This window comes from Balearica regulorum, chromosome 12, assembly GCF_011004875.1.
Source record: "Balearica regulorum gibbericeps isolate bBalReg1 chromosome 12, bBalReg1.pri, whole genome shotgun sequence".
In the NCBI taxonomy this organism is placed as follows: Eukaryota; Metazoa; Chordata; class Aves; order Gruiformes; family Gruidae; genus Balearica; species Balearica regulorum.
The window spans coordinates 17046169-17072819 of NC_046195.1; the positions used below are offsets into that span (position 1 = coordinate 17046169).

The following is a 26651-nucleotide window of genomic DNA, read 5'->3' on the forward strand; positions in this document are numbered from 1 at the left end:
ACTCCATCCAGTTATCTCAGACACTTTGGGAAAGAAAGATTCCAGCATCATGTTAGGGATTACTCATTACTCTGAATTACTGACTCAGGGTATGTCAGTCTGAGACATCTTGAAATTATTTCTCTACAAAAGCATATGTGGTGTGAGAACAATACCTCTGGAAATGGAGAGAGCAGGACAACAAGCACTGTTTGATCACACTGACCTTTGCTGAAGGCGGGTTTCCATCTGGGGATGAGGCAGGAGCTTCATCACCCTTCACTTCCCTGCTCCTGTGCTTGAGTGGCCTTTAGCTGGTGCAAGTTTTACTGAAATGGACACACATGTACAAGGAATTGGACTTGAGACCAGCAATTAATTTCACATAATACCTTTGTTGTCCCTGGCTTGGACCAGATTTGAACTGGTGACCTGGAGATGAAAGTCACCATAGTCCCTTAATAGTCCCCCGAGGCGGGCAGGCAGCCTTCTTGCTGGCTGTGCTAGGAAACCATGGCCAGGCTATTTCCCTGCCTCCCTCAAGTTTAACCCTCTCCCACCCCCCCCTTCCGTCTCCCCACCTCCTCCAGCTCTCCTTTGCCTGCTGGGCATGACCAGGATAAAAGGAAGAGCAATGAGAGCCATATGGGAAGCCTTTTAACCCCTCTGCAATGGCCTGTGGTGAGTCTGGCTGGGGGGGTGAGTTGTGCAAGTCCTGGGGTCCTCTGGGTTGCCTGATCCTCTGGACATGGCTTCGAGGGGGCTGCACCAAGTGGAAAGGTATTTGCTGGAAAATAAACGAGAGTGTTCAGGAGTAGCAGACTTGTAACTGGCATCCAGTTGTAGAGCACAAGGCTATCCCTGGTTCCTTTCACTCTTCATCTGATGCTGCTACAGTTTTTACCCTGCTCTAGTCCCCTGCAGCTCCCTGTGTGGTGGCAATGACTGGTGGGATGAACTGGAAAGCAAATTCTTTCTTAGCAGCTGTGATGTTGCAAGTCTGAGTGCAAACACAAGGAGTTACTCTTTCCCATAATGCTATGTTCAATTCTCTTCCTAATGTAGACTAGAAAAACCCCTCTGGCCTTGCATCTTTCAGACAAGATGCAAAATCATCCATTTTCCTGTCCTCTGTGTTGCTGAGCCATAAACCTGGAACTCCAGAAGCCAGTGTAATACTGACATGCCCTCAGGTGGGGAGGTAAATTGAGTGTGGTTGGGTTTAACTCTTTCCTTAGCTAAGAGGTTTACAGCTGAAGCTATCTTGCCTTGAGGACCTTCAGAAATAGTGCTTGGAATGTATTTCTAAAAAGGGATTAGCCAAACCTGAATGTATTCCTGAACAGAGTAGGCAGGGAGTGCCTGTTTGCATGTCTCTTACCTTGACTTGTCTTTGGCCTGGAATATGTCTCCCTGCCTCCTCTTGATGTTCCAGGGCTCCTTGTCTGACCCGACTTTGCAGGGGAAAGGTGGGAGTGTGATGAATAGAGACTGTTCCCATCTGATGGCCAAGCAATGCGCACCCTTGTGAAGTATCAGTAGCTGTCATCCTCTTCCCACCAATGTCTAGGCTTCCTCTGGGACAAGAAGTAACCCCTCAGCACTGGTGAGTGGTCATGCTTCTACCTGCAGCAAAGGACCATGTTTTGGGCTGCATCCTCACCAGTGAGAGCTGAATTTGCTAAGTGCTAAGTCTTGTAGCTGTGGTTGTGTGGTGGGGAGGTGGGGTTCTCTGAGGTGTGTTTTACTGAAGCCTAAAATCCATATGAGAGGAAGGAAAAGTGAACTAGATCCTAGGAAAATATCACATTTTGGTGCTATCCAGGAAGTGTCTTGCTGTGGTCTGGTGAACACCAAGAAGTGACAGGCGTGCTTTGGCAGCAGAAGGCAGCAGTGAGGTTTGCACTGCAGAAAACTCCCACTCTGGAATGCAAAGGATTTTATGGGCACTAATAAATTAAACCTCATGTATTGACTCTAAAAATGCAGTGGTAATGAACCAGCCTGAATTTACAGATAAGAGGAGCGGAGCATGGAGTGTTGTGCTTGTTTCCCTGAGGTCGCAGGACCATCCAGCAGTATGGGTGGGATGGTACCATGGAGCCCATCTCTCCTGCACAGTGGCCTTTCCTTCGGGCTGTTGCTCCTTGCCACAACATACCCAAATATTCTCTTCCAAAATCCTCCCTCTGATTTTCATCGAGGGGTACATGGGGTACTTGTTTGTTGTCTTTGACATGTTCCTCAGAAAACCAGGCTCTTTGTCATAGCCTGGCATTCTCTATCCAGAGGAATGCCTCTCCACTGGAAAAAAAATAATCTGGAAATTAGAAAAATGCTGAAAACTCCATATGTCCCCCTCTGTTCTCCAGAGCTGTGGCTGCTCAGTAATTCCCCCTTTGCGGGCTGGCTGCCAGATTAGTGACACGAGTTTGTTAGGAGGGGGAACACGTTTCTGCAGGTCCCATGCTGAGGAGTGTGCAGGCAGGCAGGAGCTCTGCAAGGCCTTCCATGTCTCCCCGCCAGCTGATGCAGATACAGGAGAGGCACTCTTTCCCCAGCTAATATTTTTTTTTTCCCCCCTCCCTAGGTCCTCTCCCTCTTTCACAGATGTCTTAAGGACCTTAAAAAGTCTTGCATGTGGGCTCTTGGCCCTGATGGAGCAGAAGCTGCCTGCAGGCAGAATAACCCCCTCTTGGACAGCTGGATGAAGACATCACTCATCGAGCATCAGCCCTCTCCAGGTAACAAATCTCTTGCTCCTGCTTTGCAGGAATGTCTGCAGTCACACGCTCGCACCTGAGGCTGTCAGCTCTCAAAGCCCCTTCTGCCCCGCACCCTGTGCTCTCCTGGGCTGACCCCCTCCACGCTCCCCCCGGGAGGAGGGAGGGAAGGAGGGTGCACACATGTGCTGGTTTGGGGTTTGGCCCCATGCAGCTCCAGTCCCAGCCAAGCACCTCCCAGTTGTCAGGGTGGTGAGGAAACCTCAGCACAGGGCAAAAGGGAATTGGATCCGGTAGGAAGGGAACAAACTTCCACGCTGGAAGGGGTTATTAGGATCTGAGTCTCCTCCTCCTTGAGCTGTTCTGCAGGCTCTCTGCAAATCCCTTCTCCTTCCTGCCTCTTCCCATCCACCCAACTGGGCTGCTCCACTCAGCCCCCATTGCTACCTGTGCCTTTTAATTTCCCCTACTATATAATAATGGTATTAATAATAATGAACACTTTACACTAATGTTTTTCCCCCCCCCCGGAGGTTACAAAGTGAAATGGGAGAGCATGAGAGAGGATTTACATGAATGTGAAGGACATTAGTTCAGGAGGTTGGTCCTGGTCAGTGAATTAGTGTCCCTTAGTGTCTTGCCACAGGGAGATGATGAGATGACAACTCGGTCATCCTGCTGTCACGCAGGAGAAAAAAATGAAAGGGTATTCAGCAGCAGGAGTGAGGGCTGGCAGCCCTGAGAGGGACCATGCCTTCCTTACGCTGCATGACAACAGCAGGTGGGACCAGCTATGAAGGCTGTGGCTGAGCTGTCTGTTTAGAAACAGGTTTAGGGTCATGTCCAGTGAATTTTGGCTAGTCTGCTTCATCCAGGGATCAGGCAAGAAGATTGTATTCCCCTTGTGTAACAACATGAAGTGCAGTAACAAGGAGTATATTTTGCCTTAGAAATTGTGTTGCAGTAGGTTAGATGATTGACTTGTTAGGCTTTCTGGCTATCTGTAGGGTTTTCACTTTGTGTGGTGTCAAAAGCAAATTTTGAGTACTTTGTGTTCTGTGCTGTACATGGGGAATAGGGTCTTTGGAGTGCTATTATGTTTTTTCCTAGAGAAGCGTCTCCTTGGACCAACAGGAAATATTTCTGCAGTCCTTGCCATGTATCCTAAAGCATGAATTGCCTCTAGCACATGGGGAGGGTGCTGAAAATAGCAGCATGCAGACCTTCCTTGAAAAAAAAAAAAAAACCCTAAAAATTAAATGGACACATGGTAGGCACCAGGAGAGAGGCAGTGATGGAGCCATTCCAGGGAAAACAACCCTCTGTTATGGGTCATGGAGTAAACACAGATGTCTTGAATTGTAAGTAGCTGGAGGAAGCAGAGCAGAGCCATCGCGTGGTTTGCAGGAGAGGGTTTGCCTCGGGCAGGCCTGCCGGGATGTTGGCCACAGTGTGAGACATCAGAGCCCGACTTGGAAATTAGCTCTGGGGATGGCACGGCAGCCCTGCGTGGGGCTCGCCGATCGTTCTGGCCCTTCAGCTGCCCAGGAGCGCGTCCCAGGTTGGCTTTCATCCTGTCCTGCAGTCTGAGAGCTTTCTGCCGCCACCTTTGCCTCACTGCACAGAGAATAGTTTTGATTTTTGGCTTGAACTTTTGGTAGAGTGAGGAATCTGTGGCACAGGAAAAAAGCAAGCAACTTAGCCAGAGTCATGCCTTGTACCTGTTTTTATCAGAGTGAAGAATCAAGACTTGATCTCCCATATATCACTGGGCAATCCCACCTTTGCTCACGGCCTTAAACCTTGAGAAAGAGTACCCTTAAAATAAACCAAACTCATTGTGGGTGAGAATTGGAGTGTACCCTGAGAGGGGAACAGAGAGAAACTGTCCTTCCAGACAAATTTGGTCCTGCCACTGGGATAACCTCTGCTGCAGGAAAAATTGTTAATATTTCATTTACTTGGGGAAAATAAAATGAAGGGGAAACAACAATTATTTTTAAAAAAATAATAAAATGAAGCAGTGACAAATAGCTGATCCATTTATTCACTTCTGGGTGAGCAGTCAGGGAGGAGCACCATGATGGGGTGTGTAAGTGGATGGCAGTAGTCCTCCCTCCTGTGTTCTTGTGAGTTCCTTGGTCTGAGGGCTTGGCCATCTGCAGACTGTCCAGCCCCTTTTCTCACCAGTTCTCCACTCATATCACTTGCATCCTTTGCAGTGACTGAAGAAGAGAAAATAAACCTTCAAAAATAGTGAGATACTACGAGGGCATCACCCTTTTGTAAAGCATATACGTGGAGATCTCTTAGCAAGGTTTCCTTTTGAAGCTGTATTTGACTATATTTCTTATGGAAGGGAAGTAAGAGTTGCAGCTGCAGAAGTGCTGTGCAGTGAGACATGGAGCAGCTCAGCTCACTGCAGTGAAAGGGGACCTGGATTCTGACTTCACCCGGGCTGCAGGCAGTTGCAGGAGAATAGAAGTAAATCTGGGCTCATTGCCATGTATAATATGATGTCTTTACATCCTGACCTAATTGTATTAATTCTTCATGGCAAATATCATATGGAAGTGGCTGATTAGTACCTAGCAATGAGAGTGGTATTGGCCATCTGGTGTGCTTGGCTTGGAAGAAAAAAAAATCATGAAGAAACAAAACTGAAAAACATCAGTCTTTCAAATAATTAATTAGCTGGATTCACTAAATTTCAGTTCAGATTTGTCTCTGCTGACACTTGCGCGTGGGCAGGGCACAAGGTGGTTGCATGGCGCTGTCTAGGAGGACAGTGACCCCCTCAAGCTGACAATGTACAGGGAACTGTGGTTATTTTGCAAGTAAAACTCCATGAGAAACAGCAATGTCAGCTCTGTTTTACCTGACTGTCAGGTTTCCCTTTGTTCTGGGCAACCCTATGTTAAGTTTCTGAGTTCTTATCCAGGGAGTGCAGCTCATTTATAGGCAAAATTAATTAGTCAACTTCTTTTTCTCTTTTTTCCTTCCATGAGTTAAAGCAGACAGGGAAACTGATCTTTTTCTGATGTCTTACCTAAGCTTGGAAAAAACATCTGAGCCTGGTCTGGCAAGGCAGTCATATAAATCCTTTCCTTTACACCCTGCTTACATCTGGCTGCACGATGACAGGCAGCTCAGAGACAAAAGACCTGTCTGCTTTTGCTCGTTTGGTATTTTTTTCTTCCCTGCAGTCCTGGGAAAAGGTGGTATGAGAGAATGGTACTCTGCATTGACCTGAGGAGCACTGCAGCTTCTCTTGGGGTTTGGCAGTGAAGATCTCCCAAGTCTGAGGGTCCTCTTCTGAGGCATGCACGCTTACCAAGTGAGATTTGTCTTTGGATGCTAAGATATTGAGACTTTTTTTTATTGTTGGAAGTAGCCAGGAGGAACCCAGCTTGGTTTGAAAAACAGGGTGGGAAGCTTGAAATGAGTACTAGAGGGCTCCAGGGAGATGACAAAGTGGCTGGGTTCCTTGGATGGGTGGGAAGAGCAGTCAGGGAACCTAGGTTTGAGTCAGTGGTTTCCATCTGTGTAAGGGTTGGCCAGAGGTGAGCTTGAACTTGCTCATCAGCCAAATGTCCTTGCTGGACTGGCCACTCGTGAAAGACCTGGGTGTGCCAAAAGTTTGCTGTGCTCTGCAGCGCTTCCTCCTGGAAGATTTTTGGGGAAAAGATTTCATTTATTTTTGTTACGAGGGACTTTCCTGCACTGTGCCTGTGTGGACTGGAAACAAATGAGTAGTGGCAAGTTTGTTTGGATGGTAGGGCACTAGAATGGGTGGTAGAAAGGGGAAGAGACCTCTTGGCTGAGACTGTAGAGACCGTGTCTGTATGCTTGCACCCCAGAGCTCAACTAATCCCATGCTATATCTATGGAATTGAGGAGATCTTGAAGGCAACATCAAGGATAGTAAAAAGTGGTGGATAAATTTCTCAAGCAGTTGAATCTGAAATATTATTCAAGGAGAGCTCACAGAGCTTCACTTGAACAACGTATGCTGCTATAGACTAGATTTAGGTTCAAACGCACAGACTATTACTCCTGTGGCTTTGACTGTTGGTCAGACAACACATCCCCTGTGTTGGGATGCTGCAACATTTGTGCAGTGGTCTGGAAGTTCAGTGCCGCTGTTGTGGCGCTGCTAAGAAGAGAATAGGCCAAAGAAGGGATGCTGAGGGCAGGTTCTCATCTCATGGAGGGGGTCATGTGTGCGGTGTTTCTACTGTGAGGCAACAAAATGGATGGTTTGGGGTAGTCCATTTAGGTTTTATCTAAAAAGTCACTGTAATCAGCATTGTGAAGCACTGCAAGTTGCTGTTGAGTTGCAGGAGAAGGCAAACACTTAGGGAAACACCATTCCTCCCTTCCCCAGGCACAGCTTCAGTCCCCACCTCTCCTCCCACCTCCTTAGTCTCACCTCTGTGTCTTTGCAGCAGTTTGGGGTACAATGGGTTGTTTTCCATGGGTTTAAGAGTGATTGGGAAGAAGCAGCGTTTGGCCTGGGGTGGTTCACAGCCTCCCCCTCCACAGGACACCCTGCAGCCCCAAATCCTGCTGTTCATGCTTGATCAAGCGTCATGTATGAACACCATCTTCAGCTGCAGACTGAAGGAGTTATCTCTGATAACAAAACTGCACTCCTGACATAGAAACAGGACCCTGGATGTTCACAGAGGAGCAGAAACATGAAGTTACCCACTGAACAGGAGCAGCACTGTGAACCTGCATGAGAGCCCTGATCCCTTAGTCCCAGGTATGGTTATAGGGAGGAGCTGAGTGCCTTTGGCTTTAGGCACATAGTAAATGGGGCATAATCAGCTCTGGCTTTGCTTTTAATTTAAGCCTGCTGCCCTTCCCCCCCCCCCCCTCCAATAATTAATGATCAACACCATAATTGAGCCTGATTGTTCGACAGACCAGGAGTGATCTATAACCACGGCCTTTTTAACAGGCTCCTTATTAAGTGTGCTTGCTAAGTAAACAAGCTGGGGGGAGTCTGCTGTGGAGTAATACATTTCCAAAACACTCCAGAGTTGCCAAAGCTGTGGACCAAAGTATGCGTGTTCAGAGCCATGAGAGAGAGTCATTTGTCACTGGCTTTACTTGACAGATGCTCTTAATTGTCCGCGCCTTTCTCTGAAGGATGAGTCATGGTTGCACTGGGAGAGCAGCAAGGGTTTTTCTTCTCTGGGTTTCAGAATAACTGTGAGTGGTAAATGTATATGGTTATTGCAAAAAGCCCTAAATTTGTGATATTCGTGGTGGAGCCATGTTCCCAGGACACAGCCAGCACCTTGCATCCCCTGTGTAAATGGGTACTGGAGGATCCAACCTGACGATGTTGTGGGATGAAGGCTGTGGGTTGACTCTCATCTTCCCAGTCCTGCTCCACCTTGACTAGATAGGGTCTTCCCTTGGATTTACTTCCCTTAGGATTAGAATGATGGATTTCAGCCTTCTGCTGGTTCCAATGAAGTATTTCATGGCTGTGGCTGCTGATGGTTGCAGTGAGCTGTGGTGTGGTGATCCCAGCATCTCCCTAACTTGGACTGCAGGCTTTGTTCTTCTCAAAGGTGCAGGGTTGCTGCTGAAAATCTCACTGTTGAGCACTGAAAGGGGACTGTTTGGCTGTGGGCAGCTAAGAGTTGGAGTGTGACTTTACTATTTATTTTACTTAGATGTGAACAACAATCAGGCAGGAACCACTTTTGATCGTTCACAAAATCCGTCTGGGTTTTGAACCAGTGACCTGCAGGTCAAAGGCTTCATGCCCTCTTCATTCCCTGGAGAATCGAGTTTATTGTCCACAAACTGCAGGTACAGCCTGGCTTTCAGCAACCACTTGCTTTTGAAACCAAGTATGCAGCTCCTGAGTGTCCCCTCATTGTCACACTTTGGCTTTTCACACTGGATTTTCATTTTGTGAGGCTAACAAAGTGGGATGGGAACCAGCAAGCCGTGCAGCTTGTGATGGGCCAGATCCAGGCCCCTTCATCCTTTACCTTCTTTCCAAATCGCTGTGGCTTGGGTAGAGCTCTACCTAATGGTAGATCTGATCAGCCCACCATCTCCTGCAGCCTGTCTTGGAGATCATCTCATGAAATACGCACCACAGGTCTTCCCTATCCCCTGCCAACTTGTTTCTTGTGTAGCTCCTATATATGAACCTGTGATGTCATCCCCTGGGGAAGCCTCTTTGTGATAACATGCCCAAAGATGGATGGTATGTTGAGGCCAAACTTGTATGTTATTCCATTTTTTGGATGGACAAATATGATGTTGTCTCTGTATTGCTGCTTTCAGTGCCAGCACTAAGGAAAACATTTTGCTTTAGGATAACTCTATTTCCCAGAGAGGTGATTCTCCTTTTATTTCTCCTATGGACTCCTGATGTTTGTTCATTACTAATCTAAAAATAAACAGCATCTTGCTTGAAAGCAAGCCTTTGCCAGCTGATTATGGTGAACCTAAAATATACTGAACTCTGATTCATCAGGGTATTAATATTCGATCCTTTTATAGCTGGTATGTGGATGTCTGCTTTATAAATAATATCATATGATTAATATGACACATAACTTATAATTAATAACATTCCATGGGGTGGGAAGGGTGAATTCAGCCAGACACCTTTCCCACCCCATCCCCATCTGAAACAACACATCTGTGGCAATAAAGCAAGTGTTAAAAGTACACCTGACATGGCATATAATAAATGCTACAGAATGAGTCACAAATAAAACCCTAAGCTTCCATTGATGAAAAAAAATTAGGAGAAAGATAATCAGTAAGTGACATCAGCTGCAACTGATGACACTGTGCAAATATGCATAATTATGCAAGCAATTTGCTTAGTATTGATGGTATCTGTTATGAGGTAAAAACATGCTGGTGCACTGTGGGAAGGTCCATGCAAATCACAGCAGGGCCAGTGCTTGCTAACTTGATTTAGAGCTTCACTGAACTATGGATAGTCCCTGCAACTGCTTAGCCTCTGGGGAACTGGAATGGTTTCTGCTGCCTGCATTTTCCATGCATTTGCTACAGCTGTGACCAAGGCAGAGAGAACTCCCACCTCCAGGGATCAGCAGACTAGGCAAATATGTACTTGCATTTATTTGATTAAAAAACCCAAACACCTTATACCAACCTTAATATATGTTTGTTCATTTGTTCCAATGTTAGCAGGACCCAAATGTATTGTTTTCAAAATATTCTTGCTTCTCTCCAGCAGTTTTACTGCTTCCAAATATGTGCTGTGCCCCAGCTCAGCGGTAGGTGGTTATTTAAAACAATACATTTCTCTTCTGTGCAGTGCTTTCTCAGAGGTCTTGGCTTGTTCAGACTTTAACTAGGCTTTTGCATGCAAATTTAATGTGTCATTGTGGCATACTTCGGAATAATTAATATAGAAGGGTTATTTGTAAATTAGTACTAGGGACAGATTTGTGAACCCAACCCCAGCAGTGTTTTTCCTTTAAACGCTTGAGCTGATGACAGGTTTGATGTGAGAGTGTCAAGTGACATTTACTAGCCAGGAGTATTTATATTTTGGATGTGTGTGGTGGGAGATTTTTCCCCTCACTTTTTTCTGTTCCCAAATTTTGCAGCTGTGCTTTGATTTACGTGAAGCGGACAAAGTTGCAAATTTACAGTGTTCCAGTTCCTTCCCTCATTAGAAACCAGAATGGCAATTCCAGCAACCCCCTGGGAAAGGGGCTGTGATATTTTATGTATGATATGAAGGCAGCTGAACTTATCTCATGAAATCTTGGCTAAGATGTGGCAAATATAGATGTATCTGCTATAGCATGAAACTTTTCTGTTAAACACGTCACAGAAGGCTGTAAATACTTTGGGGGTGCAAGAGCCAGCTCTTGCTGCTCAGAAAAGCTGGCTGATTCCTTAACTGCAGTACCTTTGTGAAAGCATAATGTAAAATATTTGGGAATTTTTTGTAAAATGTAAAAAAAAATTAAAAAATTGGAAAGCTGCAAATTCTCTGTTAAAAGCTTGGAGGGGAAGGAAGCCCTCCTGTTTCAGGATGCTAACTGGCTTGTTAAAGAAGGGGATTGGGAAAAAACTTCCCCTGAAACAGCTGGGGCCGATCCCCATTGGAGTCAGGATGCAGGACCAGATGGTCACATCTCCTTTGACAATTCTATTTTTTATTTACATGAAAACACACTTTTAGTCAGGGAGAAAAAAAAATTGTAACCAGTTCTGCTGTGAATAAATGTAATGCAAATGAAAAACTTCTCTATTCTGAGAAGCTCAGTGCCTGTCTGACTGCTGTATCACTAGGAGTATCAAACAAGGAGCAAGCAGATGAAGAAGGGAAAGCATCGTCTCTTTTTTGGCTTTCAGGAACCAGCAGAAATACAGAGAAAAATTGCTGGTAGTTGATATATCGACCTGTTTTCATTATAACTTCAGTGTTTCTTTCAGCTGAAAGAGAAGATATGATATGTCTTGATTAAATGAAATGTCATCTGAGTGTTGAATTAATTACGTAGAACATGGGCAAGGGCTTGGTATTGTATTAATTTGGCTGCTCTGGAGAAAACATCAATAGGCTGTTTGCAAATGATAACTTTATACTGTCATCTTCTATGTAGGGATCTCACAGCTCTTTGCGAACACTGATGTATGAAGCTTGGTAGAGGTAGGAAAGCATTAAAAGTTCCCTTTTGTACAAGCTAGAGTAGCACTAAGAAAATTTTCAGGCTTTTTTTCTGCAGTTCAAAGGCAGTGGGAGTTTGATATGCAAAGGTGTGTAGGACTGGACCCTAAATAAACCACGAAAAGCCTTTCTGGTGCCTCAGTCCCACTGAGAACTGGTAAGAGAAAACCAGATTTCCATGGTTTTCAGTACTGAAGATTTTAAATGAGTATAAAGTTGGTCCCTGCCTGGTGGTTTATTAAAAACCAGCCACAACCAGGGGTTGGCAAAGATCAAGATCGTTTTTACAAGACCAGATTGACTCAAGTGAGTCGTCACGTACTGCTTTCTGGGAAAAGGCAGTTATAACTCAGGAGGTTCTGATTTGAAAATTACTTTGGCAGATATGTTCTCAATATATTTATGTATGCTAGAGCAATAGTGAAGATAACGTGAATGGGAAAGGTGAATCAAAGCAAAAGTCTGTTTGAGTGTAGTCATGTTTTGTTTAAGAGATGTGCTCAAAGCAAATTTGAAGATATTCCCTGGATTTGCCACCATGTTTAATAGGTCATCTAGGCCTTGAGGAGGGGTTGAGAATCCTACTCCTGGAACTGTAAAAGCACTTGAAACCTGCCTTCTCGAAGACCCCATGGGCAGAGATACAATGACTGATCTACCCATGACATCTTAGCCCTGATTTGGGTTACACCAGGGGCGAGGCAGGGTAATAGTGTGGGTTCACTCCCTGCTTAACCCTTCACCCTCCCATAAAGATGGCTAAGGCAGATTCTGTTATGTTTCTAAGCGCAGAGCCCTCCCCAGCCAGGTAGCATATATAAATAGCAGGAATCATTACTGGTGATCGTTATGTGAGATTTCATAGTGCAGATGTAGTTTTATGGTTATTATTTATTTTTATGGTTCATTGGATCAAGGCCCCCAATTTACTTCATAGCTTGCCAATGTCAACAATTAGCAGGCAGCTGCTAATTGGGGCTGGATCAGAATCAGCAACCTATCGCTGAAAATCTCCATGGGTGACATTTCTGACACCCCCAAAATCAATGGCAACAAGCCTAGTGACAATGAGAAAGCCAGAAACTTATCCTGCTTCCCCATGCCCATCTCCAGTGACAGGTCTGCAGAACTCAGAACGAATCCTGATTTCCATACTGATAAAAGCTAATGAAGCATGGAGGAGCATCATTAAGTCATAAGCAGTTTTTGTATTAGTGGCTGGTTGCAAGGAGGGATCAGAGGCTTTTTTTTGTGTATGTCAGTGGTTATACAACTGAGTAGGACAGTGTTCTGGAGAATTCCCCCTTTGGATAACGATGAGAGAAAAGAGAAAGACAAAAGATAACAGAAGAAGGAAAATAATGGCATCATTAGAAGAAATGGGAAGAGAGCAACAGTATTAACTTTTTTAACAGCATTTCTTAAATTTCAAAATTTCTGGGGGGTTTGCAATCCCCCTGCAAAAAAACCCCTCCCTCAATTTTGAAAAAGTAGCAAAAAAATTAAAATAAAATGTTGACTTGGCCATAATTTGGCTCAAAATAAAACTCCCCATAAGAAGTCAGGCACAATTTTTGTTCTCAAAACATTTTTAAGCCTTTAGTTAAATGCAGTTTTTCTGTGCACCTTCTGTGGGGCAAAATATTTAAAAAAAAAAATAAAATGGTGTTCCCACCTGCTCTAGTAATGGCACAGACCAACATGTGCTACATGCTCCTTGCTGTCCCTGTTGCCACCTGTGCCGTTGCTTTCAGGTGGCAGAGCCTGCGAACCTCGTGACAGCTGTAGTGTAGGAGGGGCAGGAGTTTGGTACATCCGACCTGTCTCTTCTGCAGGCTTAGATGGCACAGCATGGTAATCTTTCTGAGCTGTGCAAACAATTGACATATGTGCACTGAGAACTATTTAAAAATGTGCATTCAATAGATTTTAAAAAATAAGCTAGTCTTGGTGGTGTTTCTCTGGCTGAGAAACCACTAAATCTATCTTGCTCTGCTTGTGTGCCATGCAAGGAGGTTGCAAAGCCCCCAGAACTGATTCCCCCAGCCCTATATTTCACCATCCTTTTGATTGCTCTGTCATGTTAAGACTTTAGATAATAGGCCATTATTCTCAGAATTGCTATTATATTTTATTAATAGGATGGGGGGGAAATTTATTGTCACAAACTCTAAAAGATTTGCACTTGGAGCACTCACAGCTCTTGAAAAGGGCAATTCATTTAGCTGCCTCATTTGATGGATGTAGACTCTCATCTCTTTCTCCCTACTTTTCCAGGTCCTACCAGCATTTGCAGCCTGTGGGGTTAGGTCCCCTTCAAGGTCAGTGGCAGGACCAGCAGTTTGGTCTCCTGGACTCCAAACGTCGGCCAGAGCTGAAGTGCCACCAGCCTCAGCGGTGGGTTGTGGTGATGAAGGCTGGGTTAGCGCTGGTGGCTGGAGCCCAGAAGATCTGAGTTTTCCTCTCGCATCTGTGCGTGTGGGTGTGTGTACACGTATGTACAGCCAGAACAAGTCTGTTCCTGTTTGGGAGATCAGTGTCAAAAGTGTATTTTGTAAGAGCTGGCCAGGCTCCTGTTTCCACATTACTAACCAAAAGCAGTTAGCTGTTTCTTTGGGGGCCTCTGCTTTTCCAAATCAGCGCATGACTCTGTCCCTTGCTTTAGAGAAGGGAAGGACACGCTCCAGAGCCATTTTTACAAAAAAACCCCCTCTCCATGGAGGTGTGTTGGTATTTCATCCCAGTTTGGTGGAGCTGGGCATCGTGTGACAGTGTGGCCAGCATGCGACTGCAATGTAAGGGAAGGAAAAACCCGTGCTGGGGGATGGGGACCAACTTGCAAAAAGGTTTCTGCTCCCCTGATGCTTACAAGAAAGGAGCAAGTACGGACACGTTGGATCTAGCTGTGTCTCTCCCTTTGTCTCTGTGCAAATTGTACCTTCTCCAATGCCCCAGGTGCTTCAAGCAAGGAGGGGTTTTTTTTTTTACCCTGAAGTGCCTGAACACCTGAGGCTGAAATTCCTGTTCTCACTTCTGCCTCCCCTGCTTGTTCACCCATGCTGGGTGTCTCCTTAACTCATTATCCTTGGTGGGGGGTGAGATACTAATTGCAATGTCCTGCGAGTGCCTATAATTTTGTCCAGTGAAAAGCATTGTCTGAGGGTATTTTAAGCATCATTACACAGTTGGGGATAGGGAAAGAAGTAAGGTGTGTTGGATGAAAGTGGCTTTGTTGAACCCCTTGGTGGCTGTGGGCAGGTAGGTGGCTGTGGGCAGGTAGGTGGCTGGCCTGTCTCAGCTAGCAGGAGGAAGAGGAGGGGGGGAAGGAGAACGTGGTTTGCTCCAGTCAGTGCTAACCCATCCTGCTGCCTCTTGAGTTGTAGCATCTGGGTGGGGGGGGACAAACAGCAAGAGGTGGCCCTCAGGGAAAATAAGACACCTGCAGTGGGAATCAGCTTTTAGTTACTAGCTATTGCCTGACTGTATTTTTTTTTTTCCTGACACATTTCTTTCTCCAGCTCCTTTTTCTGTCAGACCCAGAAAAAAATGGTATTTAATCTGCAGATACAGCCCACAGCTGGAATAAATGTATGCATACTGCACCTTTGACTAGGTTTATGTATTTGTCGGGCAGAGCAAAAGTGCTTCCATATTCTTGGGTAAGGGTCGTGCATATTCTGCAGAGGAGGAATATAAATTCATAGCTACCTATTACAGATGGAGCAGCTGGTCTTATTAGACTTGCTTGTATCCTAAAGGATCTGTTGCAGTCACCGAAGTGCTGTTTTACAGTCTGAAAGAGGATGTTGCAGCCTGGCCTGTGACAGCTGGAGCACAGGGGGGGCTCTATGAATCCCCCGTGGCCAAGCTCAGTGGTGGTGGGTGCTGGAAAATAACTGTCCTGACAGCCAGCCTGTGCGCTGAGCTCCTGGGGATCCTGCCTTTATCTTATTCGTGCACAGACCTCGATGTCATAAACCAACATTGACAAATTGATATCCCATATGGAAGGATTTGAAGATGATCTTTCCTGGAAGAAATGCTCCCAAATATTCTTGTTGATGGAGTTGGAAATAGAAATGGGAATTACTGACTCCCTGTTCAATCTGTAACCAATGTGCAACTGTTGAGAGAAATCAATTGGGAAGTCAGTGGGTGCTTTATGATATTTTAGTGGTTCATTTCCAACATTTCCAGTCAAACCCTTTCAAACCTCAAGCTTCAGAAATCCTTGATTGGGTAAGAACTGCATGGTCTGGTTTTCAAAGCTGCTGAGCTGTTAAGAACACTTTGAAAATTAGAAACAAGAATGTTAGATGCCCAAATATATCCTCAGAAGCCCAGGGTTAAGCATCTGGGTTTGCATACTCTGTTTCTACTATCTGCACCTTTAAAATGTAGAGAACAACTACGATGTTGCTCGCTACTTATTAATAATCCAAACAATTTGAAGTTAATTCATTTTGTTATAAATCAGTCATTTAATTGTGTTTGTTAATTCACTTTGCAAATTATCAGGCTATAGAAATTTTCTGTACCTTAACACAATAAATCTTACTTTGGCACTGCTGTTTTGAGTAATCCATAGCTAGCAGCAGATTTATTTTTTCCGTTTTGAAGTTTTCTCTGCTTAAATCCAGTTCTTATACAGCTTCTTCTGTCTCTCCGACTTCTCAATTTTTAAGGTCCTGTCACTTCTGGAAATGGGGTTCAAAAGGTCTTTGGGGAGAGCTGGTTTGCATCCTGAACTCAGGAGCAAGTGTTACAGGTCCCAATTTGCAAACAAGGAACTGCTGACACTAATTATTTTTGTTGCTTATTTATCTCTTGATAGTTACTGCAATCCAATTAAAATCATTGCCATTCCTTGCAGGTGGCATATTCCTTCATTTGAGTTTCAGGAGACACAAGCAGCAGCAGCAGCTTGTGGAGAAGATCCTTATGTGGTGGTAAAATTAACTTTTGAATATTTATGGTGAAGTTCGCTTTTGTTTAAAAAAAAAAAATAAACCAATGCAGACTATAGAGTGATCACAAGCCTCCAGCAGTGGAGATTTAAGATGGTAAATATTGCAAACCTTCTAGTAACCTTTGTATCTCAATTTTAATGACACTGAATGATTGAGGTCTTGAATTACCAACAATTTCTAAGAAAATTGTCAAGAGAAAGCACATCTATGTATGCTGGGACAAAATGTGTTTTAGAAAAAAATGTAGTTTTGTTTTTTAAAAAATACCACCATCGTCTTTCAAGTGGTTCTTGAGAAAATGATCTTTAAATAACTGCAGGAAATTGGCATAATGATTTAAAGTCGGACTGGAAAGTTGCATGCTACATGTGGGTCCTAACAGTGAAATTAGAAGTAACGTACACGCTGAGCTATGAGACAGATATTGCTTTAATGAAAGGCATAACGGTGACGCTGCATGAACTTAATATTTAGCCAGTGACGTTTACACTTCGCAAGAGCCCAGGGGAGGCAATTAGGAGGGCTGTAGAAGGAGGGAATAATTTTACCTGTCAGGTTTGTAAGTGGGCAGCTCTTTGTGTGTGTGTGTGCGTGCGCACGCGTATGGATGCATATTTGTATGTGTGTGAAAGATCCAGAAACTAATGAAATGGAGAGGCTTGGCGGGGACTGTCAAGCCTGTGGTTAGAGGTGGGGAAGGAGCTATTTCCAAACCCACAAGATTTATTTGTGGAACTGGTGGGTAGGTGGGGGGTAAAGTTAGCAGACTTTAGCCTTTAGGGCTTTCATCTGCTTTAAATCCAGTTGAAAAATTGCTAATTGTAACAGCAAGCAGGTAAGTTACCCGCGTACATCTTACAGATGACTTCATCATACTTTTATTTAAAATTTATTCTCTATTTCCCCTCCCCACCGATTTTTCAGAATGTGGCTGGGGAGCGGTAGGTGGAGGAGGCTCCAAATTCCGCACTTGCAGCTCATGGATCTCCGAATGGCACGGTTCTGCCCAGAGTTAACCTGGCGAACCAGAGCTTTCCTTTTGGGATGGAAAATTAAATGGTGCTAAGCTGGTGTTAAGAGCTGTACAAAAATCGTCCTTGCTCCAGGAGCTTGCGAATACCAGAGCTGCAGTGTAACACACTCTCCTGCATTTGTAGGAAAGTTTGGCTGAAGTCTGATCTCAACCTCACGGTTGCCCTGGTCCTCAACTAGCGCTGAACCCCAGCCCTTTTATCTCTGCTGGTTTTGGGAGGTGAGGATCTAGAGTGTTTCACATCCAGGGGAAATAAATCTGATGAGGGCCAGAAGAGCACAAAGCACCAAAAAGCCAAATCTGAAGAACCATTTCAGTGTCAAGTTCTTAGTGATTTTTTTTTTCTATTCTCCCAGAGATATTTGCAGAGTGATTCTTTTCTTTTTTTTCTTTTTTTTTTTTTCCCTCCCCAAACATTCTGCCCCATCTCAATACTCATTTGAAGCATCTCTAAGTTCCTTGCTGTGGAAGAGGGCACTGGAGACAACAGCATGGACATAACCAAGATTTCCTTGTTGCTGTGCCTGTGCCAACCAGCCTGACCCATCCAAGCTCCTGACCTGCAGTCTGGTGCAGCTGGGGCCAGCCCCTACCACAGGCACTGGGAGGGATTTCAAAGTACGGGCCAAACGTCTTGGGAACTTGATTCTGGTGCCCTGAAGCAAATAGCAGTGATGGGTCTAGGTGTCATTGCTTCTCCTTGTCACCCACCTAGGTACCTGCCCTGCCTCTGCCAGAAATTATTGGCCCGTATCAGTCGGTGGCGTGAATGCATGGACCAACTGCTGCAGCAAAGCAAACCCATCATGAAGCAGTGCTTTGAGCTAGAACGTTACTGTGATTCTGAGGCAGTTATTTTGAGGGGAACGTGGATGAATTAGAGCTCAAAAACTTGGTTTAAGCCAAGGGCAGAGAAGATGCCTCGTTAGCCTGAGGAATGCTTTTGACAGAGACACGTTGTCGTCACGTCTCTTGGCTGGGAAAAAGTTGTACCTTTCCTGCAAAGTGAAAGATTTCACTGATATCCAGCTGCTGCAGGAAAAGCAGCTCATCTCTTAATCATGTTTTTGGTTTTAAAACCCATTTCTAGTCCAGCAATGAGGAGAAAAAACAAAGCTCATTCAAATGAGCTTTTTAATGGGAAAAGTCACATTAAATCCAAGCCAATTTCATGATCTTGTCTGAGTCATGACTTTTTAAAGACCAGAGACTGACACTGCAGTTAAGGTTGTGTAAGCAATGCTTGGTACTTATCTGTGAGTAGGAAGGTTATGGTGGGGAGGGACTTGTGGTGTTATTTTTCCAAGGGCCTGATTGTTTAGCTATCTAATTTGGGAAGCGGGATTATCTCTGACTGACTCTCATCACCCTTTCAGCGAGGCAGATAGCAGCCAGCGCATTACTCACCGTTACCCCGTAGATAACTTGATTTCTGAGTATGTGTTATAAAACGCGGCAGCCGAACCAGTGAAACCTCTCAGCACCGGCACGGGGAGGTGGCTTTAGCCCCATATAGAAAGAGGTGGATGGAATTGTCCTCGTCGCCCGCTGCAGAGGCTGCGAGAGCTTTGGTGGCTCTGCTCTGTTGTCACTCAATTAGTCACTTGTGGGGATTAAAAGGTGGGGAGGGGGTAAACTGTGCTGTAGGAAGGTTCCCTAACTTACGTTACAGTTGCCAAAACTGCAATAATAAGGGCAACTTTATTATAGTTAAGGTAGAAGAAAATGTCCTGTCTGTGTTGCTGTGTTCCCCCTGACAGCTGGTTGTGAGGCTCCAGGAAGGGATTTAACCTCTTAGTAGCGCTTTGCAGCTTTATCTTCCGCACAGGGTTTCAATGTGCTTAGCTTGTGTGGGTAGTTTTTATTCCTGTTTTGCAGATGGAAAATAGAGCCATGCAGTTCAGAGGTGCCAACAGCTCCTTGCTGAAAATCCGGCATGCCCCTGGCTCTGGGTGAGTTGGTGGTACAGCACAGGGTGCAGACTGGACCGCCCTGCGCTCATCCAGATTTACCCCTTAGGATGTTCACACGTACTGGACTTTGGTGAGTCTGGACAAGCAGCGAATCCTCCCATCCTTGGGAGCACTCCCTATTTTGGTATTGGGAAGGGGTATGAGATCTTGCTCTTAAATGTTCTTTCAGGGTAAAAATGGGAATTTTCAGAAGATGCACTGAAGCTTTCCCTGCAGGTTTGATGCACTAAGCTCCTTTCTAGCAGAGGTAAACTTCTTTTTGCTCTCATCTGGGGTGTGGGGGAAGGAAAAGATGGAGTGGAAAGGCTTTGCCATTTCCTCCAAGTGGGACAGAAAGGATTGCACAGGGCTCTGATACATGCTATGCTATGGTGCTGGACTTGCTGTGGGTGTGACAAATATATAAAATACATATTGCACAGAAACACCTGGATCTTGTTAAAACAGGGTTCATGCTTTAACCTGCAAAGATGAAGAAACATCGATAGAGATTTCATTTATTTTTTGCCAGTGGCAGAAATGTTTGTTTGTAGACAGTCTTCTGACTTGAAACAAAACAACAAACCCTCCCAAACTGCTCCAAAATAATTTAGCAAGTTCTCTCCATGCTTTCTGATGGACCCTGTGGATTTTCAGACCTACCTGCTTGTGGATGCCTGTTATGTGTAACAGAGTGAAAACGGACATCATGGAGGCTGGAGGGCCCTGGGTGGAGCTGTGAGGGAAGGAGGAGGGTGCAGAAGGTTGCACTTGTTCATCATGATGTGTGATGCATGCCACACTGACCAGTGTTGCTGGGAAGCACCTGTGGCTTTGTTTGATCACCCTTAAATTTGTCCCAGTGCAAACTATTAACCTATTAACCAGGCAGCCACTGGTTTGTGTGTAGGTATGTAATGGGGAGTAGAGACAGAAAGGAAGTAATATTGAGTCACAGCAGTCAACAAGGATCAAAGATTGGCAATTTTCATCACACAAAAGGGTAAGTGATGCTGAACTATTTCTAGACTGATTTCAGTTGGACATAAAGCATTTTAACCTCTTAATCCTCACTTCTGAGTTATAGCTCAGACATTCAGGGCTTTGTGGCTTTTTGGAGATTCTCTCCTGTGTGTGACCCTAGTCCCAAGCAAATAGCAAGGCACCCTGACTGTTGCATGACGTGTGTTGAATGTTGAGCGCGGTGTTCATCTTGCAAGCTTTTTGGTTGTTTGCCTCCCTTACTGACCGTGAGGGGAATTCATGGGAATCCTTATGGAGAAAGCAAACCTAAAGTAACTGTGGATGTAATATCTCATTTCTCATTTTGATTTGTGGAAGCTGAACCCAGTTTGGACTTCACCCTTCTGAGAAGACCCCTAACCTTCCTGCGCTCCCTTCAAGGAAGCTGTTCCTGGGCTCTCCTCTATGATCTTCCCACCTTAGCCATTTGCTTATCTTCTCACCAAATGCTGAAAGATTCCTCCATGCTTCCCAGTACATGGATTGTCATGACTATGAATCCGTATCTATTGGTTGTAGATATGAATACACTATTTCATTTTGAGCTTTCTTTGTATTATTTTTGGTTTGCATATTTGGGCTTGACGTAAAACCCAATGGAAAGACGTTCGCTTAGTCAAGGCCATTTCTGCATTCACTGCAGACGAGCGTGGTGCTCCAGGGAACCAGTTTTATTCCAGGCTTCGCCAGTGATTCATTTCTGGATGCTGTCTGCGTGATTCCCTTTGGGCCTCAGTTTCCTGTTCTGTAAAATGGAGATAATACCCTTTTATGGCACAGGGCTGCTTTGAAGCCTTTACAAAATACTCTGATGTGTTTGGATGAAAGTTTCTATAAAGCAGATTTTAAAAAGCATGCAGCTCTCATTGAGGGGCTTATATGAAGTGATCAGGACTCCAGAATTACTCCCCAGGATGAATGTGTCTGTGTTGAACCCTCAGACAATGCTGAACACTGAAACAATATTCGTGTAACTTTTCTAAAAGGATCCACTGTTGGTGCCCATGGCAGGGTTTGCTGCTATTCATTCTTTTTGTTTATTTTATGCAAATCCTTTTTCCTTCTCATTAAAAACACACAAAAAAAGGGGATGGAAAAAAAAAAGAATTTAGCTCTGTAAGCCCCATAAAATTGATTCATCTTGAAGAAGATTTTAACAGGTCCAACCCTCTGCCTATCTGTCTGATTTTAAAAGAAACTTTCCTTTTTCCTGACTGTCATATTATGGGGGGAAAAAACCCTAAAAGCAGAAGTGAAAGAGATGCAGAATTTTTTGTCTCCTTGCTTTTCTCACTCCTGCCCCTTTATGTGTACTCTCCCACCTCCCCCTCTTCCATCGCCCTCCCTCCTGCTCTGCCTCAGTTCCCATTGAAATGTCAAATGCAGCAGTTGTCTGCAAGTGAAAGAGGGGCTCCCTGGTGGGAACAGGCTGCCCTTCTAACCTGAAGACCTCGGCTGTTCTCTGCTCCCCTTTTTGGTGTTTCCCATCCCACTTTCTCAGCAGATGTTGTGTGGGGCAGCACAGGCTGTAAAGGAATGAGTTTCTTTTCACCTGGCCATGTGAATGGGCTGGCACAGAAATGCTGGTTTATTCTCTCAGACTCTGGCAACAGCTTGCACAGAAAGAGATTGTTTCTAAGAGCTGGTTTTTTTCTTTTCTTTTTTCTTTTTTTCTGTTTTCCTAGAAGAAGATTGGGGCGGGGGGGGGGGTGGGGGGAAGCAGAGACACATGCTGGCTGTATTTTAAGCTTCCTCCTTGGGTGCCAAAGGAGTCCATAGAGTTTTGTTGCTGTTACTTTTGTTCCTTTTATAGTTTCAATTCAAGCCCCAGGCTTTCAGCTCCCCTTTGTCTTAGCCTTGCTTTTCCCAAGCAGTTGACATGAGAATCGTTTCAGCAAGATGGTGAAGGTTCATCCAGGAGCATTGCCCCAGTTTAGTCCAGGGCTGTAGTTTTTGACTCTTTCAGTGGCTGGGTGGTGGAAGTTTGCAAGAGTGTGACATTTCACATGCTTCTGCAGGGAAAATATTTAGTTTCAAAAGAGTTCCGCCAGAAAATATGACAGTGTGGTGCAAAAATGCTCAAACTCTATGCTAATGTTGAGTTTTGTCACTCTATTTGATATTGGAGAGGCACATTAAAAGTGGAAGAAATAGAGGGTGTGTGAGTATTCACCCTTTCTCCCTTTTTTTGACTCCCTGAATATCTGACTTAATGTGTCTGGTTTTCCCCTGTAGCCTGCTCTCTCCCCCCCATCAAGACTTTGGGCATCTAGGGTTGGTCAACTGAATTGTACCAGAGACACACACCTAGAAGAGAGATTCCCCTCCCCTGTGCAGATGATTTCTCTTGGCACCTCCAGAGCAACGTCACTTATCAAGCTCACCTTTGGCCACGTCTCTGTGCTCTGAGCCCAACTCATTGTATCGAGGCTTGGTCTATATTCAAGAGCAAATTACATACCTGGGATAGTGGATCATTTGATCCCTGATGAGAGAAATACACATGCTGAAAAATGGACTTGTCATTTACTTATTTAATGAGTAAATAATGAGCTATTCTGAAATACTGTAGGGTTATTATGCCAGTGGTTCTCTTTGGATATTTAGACACGTTTTAACTCCAGTTGGGGTTTTTTTTGTTGTGTGTGCATGTGGTTTTTTAAAAATCTGAAGTTTATTTTTGCAGTGGTGCTTGGAAAGCTGTAAATGATCCACAAGGAATTAATAGACAAAAGTCCCTGGCTGTGCTCCACCTTATTGAAGTTGATGGCAAAACTCCCATTGACTTCAGTGGAAGTAACAGCTAGGGTCTGTGAGAGTAAACAATAAATCAGTTTTACAATCAGAGTATCTTTCTAAGTCCTGTTCTTAGTGCTTTATGTGACTGCGGTGTTGGGTGCTTGTATGATGATGAAAAGCATAAACAAATCACAAGCATCTTCTTCGGTGAAATACAGACTTGTGAAGATGAAATTTCTAAATTTGAAAGCTCTGGGTAGGCTTCACCTTTCAAGCAATATTTTGAAAACCTGCACTCAAAGTCTGTTAACAAGAATACGTACAATGTGTTTGAGAGGTTGAACTGACTCTCCATCCATCATGTAGCCAACAAGTGTATGAGAATATTTTCCTTTTCCTGTTTGTAAAATGTGCCATTTTTAGAGATGTGGGACTGGAGCAGTCAGCAAATTGAACCTTCTGCCTGGACAAGTGGACATGTCACAAATCCCATTCAAAAACTAACCAGGAGGAGATGGTTCATCTCCAGCCAGACATCCTGCACGTGCAGTGCTTATGGTTGGAAGTTTGCAGAAGCATTTTTTTCCCTGTGTCTGTTCTGGTACACCTACCTACTATTCCATTGAATAATAAGATGGTATAAATAACTTAGAGCTATAGTTCTTATTTAGCCTGTTCTGTCAGTGGACTCCAAATGATTTCAGGAAGGAAACAAATGTAATTATTTTACATTTTACACCAGGCAACTCAAGGCTCTATGGCACAGCCAAACGTGCAAGGATAGAGTTCAGCTCTTTCCTAAGTCCTAGTCTAGCATCTTATCCCTTGCCTTTTAAAAGCTTTATCCCTAAAACACATCTTGAGCTAAGGGCTCTGTATTGTGAAGTTTTCCTATTGATTCCTTCCCTGGAGTTTATGCCTTTTGGAGGAGATGGGGCATTGCTAATTGCTTCAGCTGTTCTTGACTGTTACAGGGCACTTGAGCAGAACTGTGCAGACTAAGTATTTGCGCTTTGTAAAACAACCCTTCGGCCTTGCAGAATGGACAGATTAAGAAGTTTAGCCACCTTGATTTGTTTTGAATTATTTTGTACACAATATTCATCTAGGGCACAACATATAGCTGGAGGTAAGGCGAGGTTGTCACTAGATTATCTGAAGATGAGTGCCATGGAAATGGAGCGCTATTGTTGCTCTTCAAGCAATGACACTGACTGAAATAGAAGACATCTGGGTAGGAAATAGCAGGCTGCTTCCAGAGAGCATCCATGGTATACCTCAGATCGCTGTGAATGCTAGCCCTGCTAGGCAACCAGTAAAGGGAGCTGCAGGCAGCCATAAACTAGGCCAAAAAGAGAAAAAGAAAAAAAGGCTAACCCTGAGAAAAAGGGGTACGTCCTTCCTAATCGTGCTCCGGACTGGAAGTCTTTTTATTCTTGTCTTTTGTTGCATTTTTCCCCTTCCTTTTCACAGCCCAGCAACAGCCGATGAGTCTTGGTACTGGAGAGCGCTGGGTGGCTGTATCCCACCCCTCCTGCTCTGCCTGACCTTTGGGTGGGTTTGGGGCTGGCTGTAGGACACCCAGCACGTCTGAAGGGTGGGCTGTGCCACATGGCTTATGGTCGTGCGAGCAAGGACCGACCGCAACGCTGACCGTGACACTTGGGAAGAGAGGGTGAAACCCACCATCTGCTGAAGGACACAGAGTCTGTCTCTGGATGTTGGTAGACTTGGGGTTTCAATGTGCAACCTTAAGGGACAAGATTTTCTGAAGTGACTGGTGGCTGACATCACGTTCAAAGTGTTTCCAGCCTTTAACAGATATCTCTGAACAGTACTTTGAATAAGGCAGTGGTGGACAGAAAGAGGTGAAATAGCATGCCCATGGTTAGATGAGAAATCAGTGGCAGAGGGGAGAATTGAATGTGACTCTCCTCTGTCCAGGTTATCACCCTCACTTCTGGACCATCTTTTCTCTCACTAGTCTGTGCAAGAAGACTAAGCCTCAGTTAAAAATCAGTGTGTGAAGGACATAAAAAGGAGGGGGTGTGTGTTTGCTCAAGGGAGAAAGGAATGGCTTTGGGCAAGAGCTGAGGGGAGCTGGGGACCTGGAGCGGCACAGGGCAGTGGGGTGAGAGTGGTGGCAGCCCCAGCAGAAACTGCTGTGAGGAATCGGGGACCAGGAGCTGTTTGGGCAGGGAGAGATGATCCCCGTGGTGATGGTCTTGCCTCTCAGACACATTTCTTGCTGCTTTGTCTTTGATGTTTCCCTGGGCTCTCTTCCTTTATTATAAGATGCGGATTGGCAGCAAATTGGTTCTCAACTATTTATTGAAATTCTTAATTTTATTAATCAAAATTTATCATGTATGCCTCCCATCTTCAGACATGTGAGCAGTGTCACTGGAGCAGCGATACCCTCAAGATCAGGAGGTGCTGGAAGTGACCTGAGGCACCTCCCGCCTTTAGCACAGGCTCGGGGCTGAAATGCAGGGAAGGCTGGTGGCATGGCCAGCTGTAGCTCAGGAAGCAGCCTCAAGAGGGAGAGAAGGCTTTCTCACAGGCTTTTACAACCAATGTTCAAAGAGAAATGCCTTTAGAGAAGAAAAGGCTGGGCTTTCTGACTGTACAAAACTCAGCCCTGCAAAGCTGTTCTGTGGCTTTGTTTTCCTTGATGCTCCTCTTCTACTTGATCCTTCCCTTAAGTCCTGCTGATGACTGGGGACTGTTTTCTAAATCTGGGGACTATAAAGCTTATCCTGGGATGAGGAGTCTCACCTAAATGGATGCAGGTCTGTGCCTTTTCTCCTCGGTCAGAGATGCATCATCCCCATGTGCGACAGGACAAATAGACTGGACAGGAGGGGAACAAACTGATTAGTTCCCTTGAACTGAAGGATGCCCTGGCACTGTTTGGTTAATCACTGGACAAGGCCAGCACAATTGGACAAATGACCAATATAATAAATAACAAATGGAAAACACTCTACTCCCAGCAAAGGAGCTGGCTATTTAAAGGCAGCAAGAGGTTTGCAGCACCAGCCCTAGCAACAAGGGCAAAAGTTATCCCAAACACATAAATGAAGCGGAGCTCCAAACACGAGAAGCCAAGCCATCAGGAACCCACTGTATCGTGCTATTAATAGGAAGGGGGCCTCCATTAACTTCTTAAAGGGTGATGCAAAAGCATCAGAAGAAATTTGCGGTGCACGTAAAGAAGAAGCATGTTGCACCATATCTAATTGCCAGAATAATTATTTTCTGCTATGCAAATTACCAGGAGCAAATTCACTGCAGTACATTTATGTGTATTTAATTATCATCAAGAGCTGGAGTTGAGGGACTAGATTTAATATCTTCATAATGAAATAGCCAGAATTTGTGTGTGTATTTGCGGCGAACTCGTTATTTTACCACAGCTGGATTTGTTTATTTTAAATAAATCGTTATGGCAGATACAGTTTCTGCGTGTTTGCCCATTTGCCGATTTATTGTAAAAATTGTGGTTTCATTTATATGGGTGGTTTCTATCAA

General features: G+C 44.7%; 2 long non-coding RNA genes across 3 annotated transcripts in view; both read left to right on the forward strand.

The window, feature by feature from the left end:
* Positions 1-26651, forward strand: part of LOC142603499 (uncharacterized) — a 274639-nt gene that overhangs the window by 21368 nt on the left and 226620 nt on the right. For both annotated transcript variants that reach the window (XR_012837443.1, XR_012837444.1), the window contains exon 2: positions 2590-2723. This is a non-coding gene — a long non-coding RNA (uncharacterized LOC142603499). The remainder of the gene's footprint in view (positions 1-2589; positions 2724-26651) is intronic.
* LOC142603500 (uncharacterized) lies at positions 5909-26533 on the forward strand. Its single transcript, XR_012837445.1, has 6 exons — positions 5909-6039; positions 13678-13894; positions 16274-16349; positions 19282-19355; positions 19546-19623; positions 23543-26533. It is a non-coding gene; the product is annotated as an uncharacterized LOC142603500 (long non-coding RNA).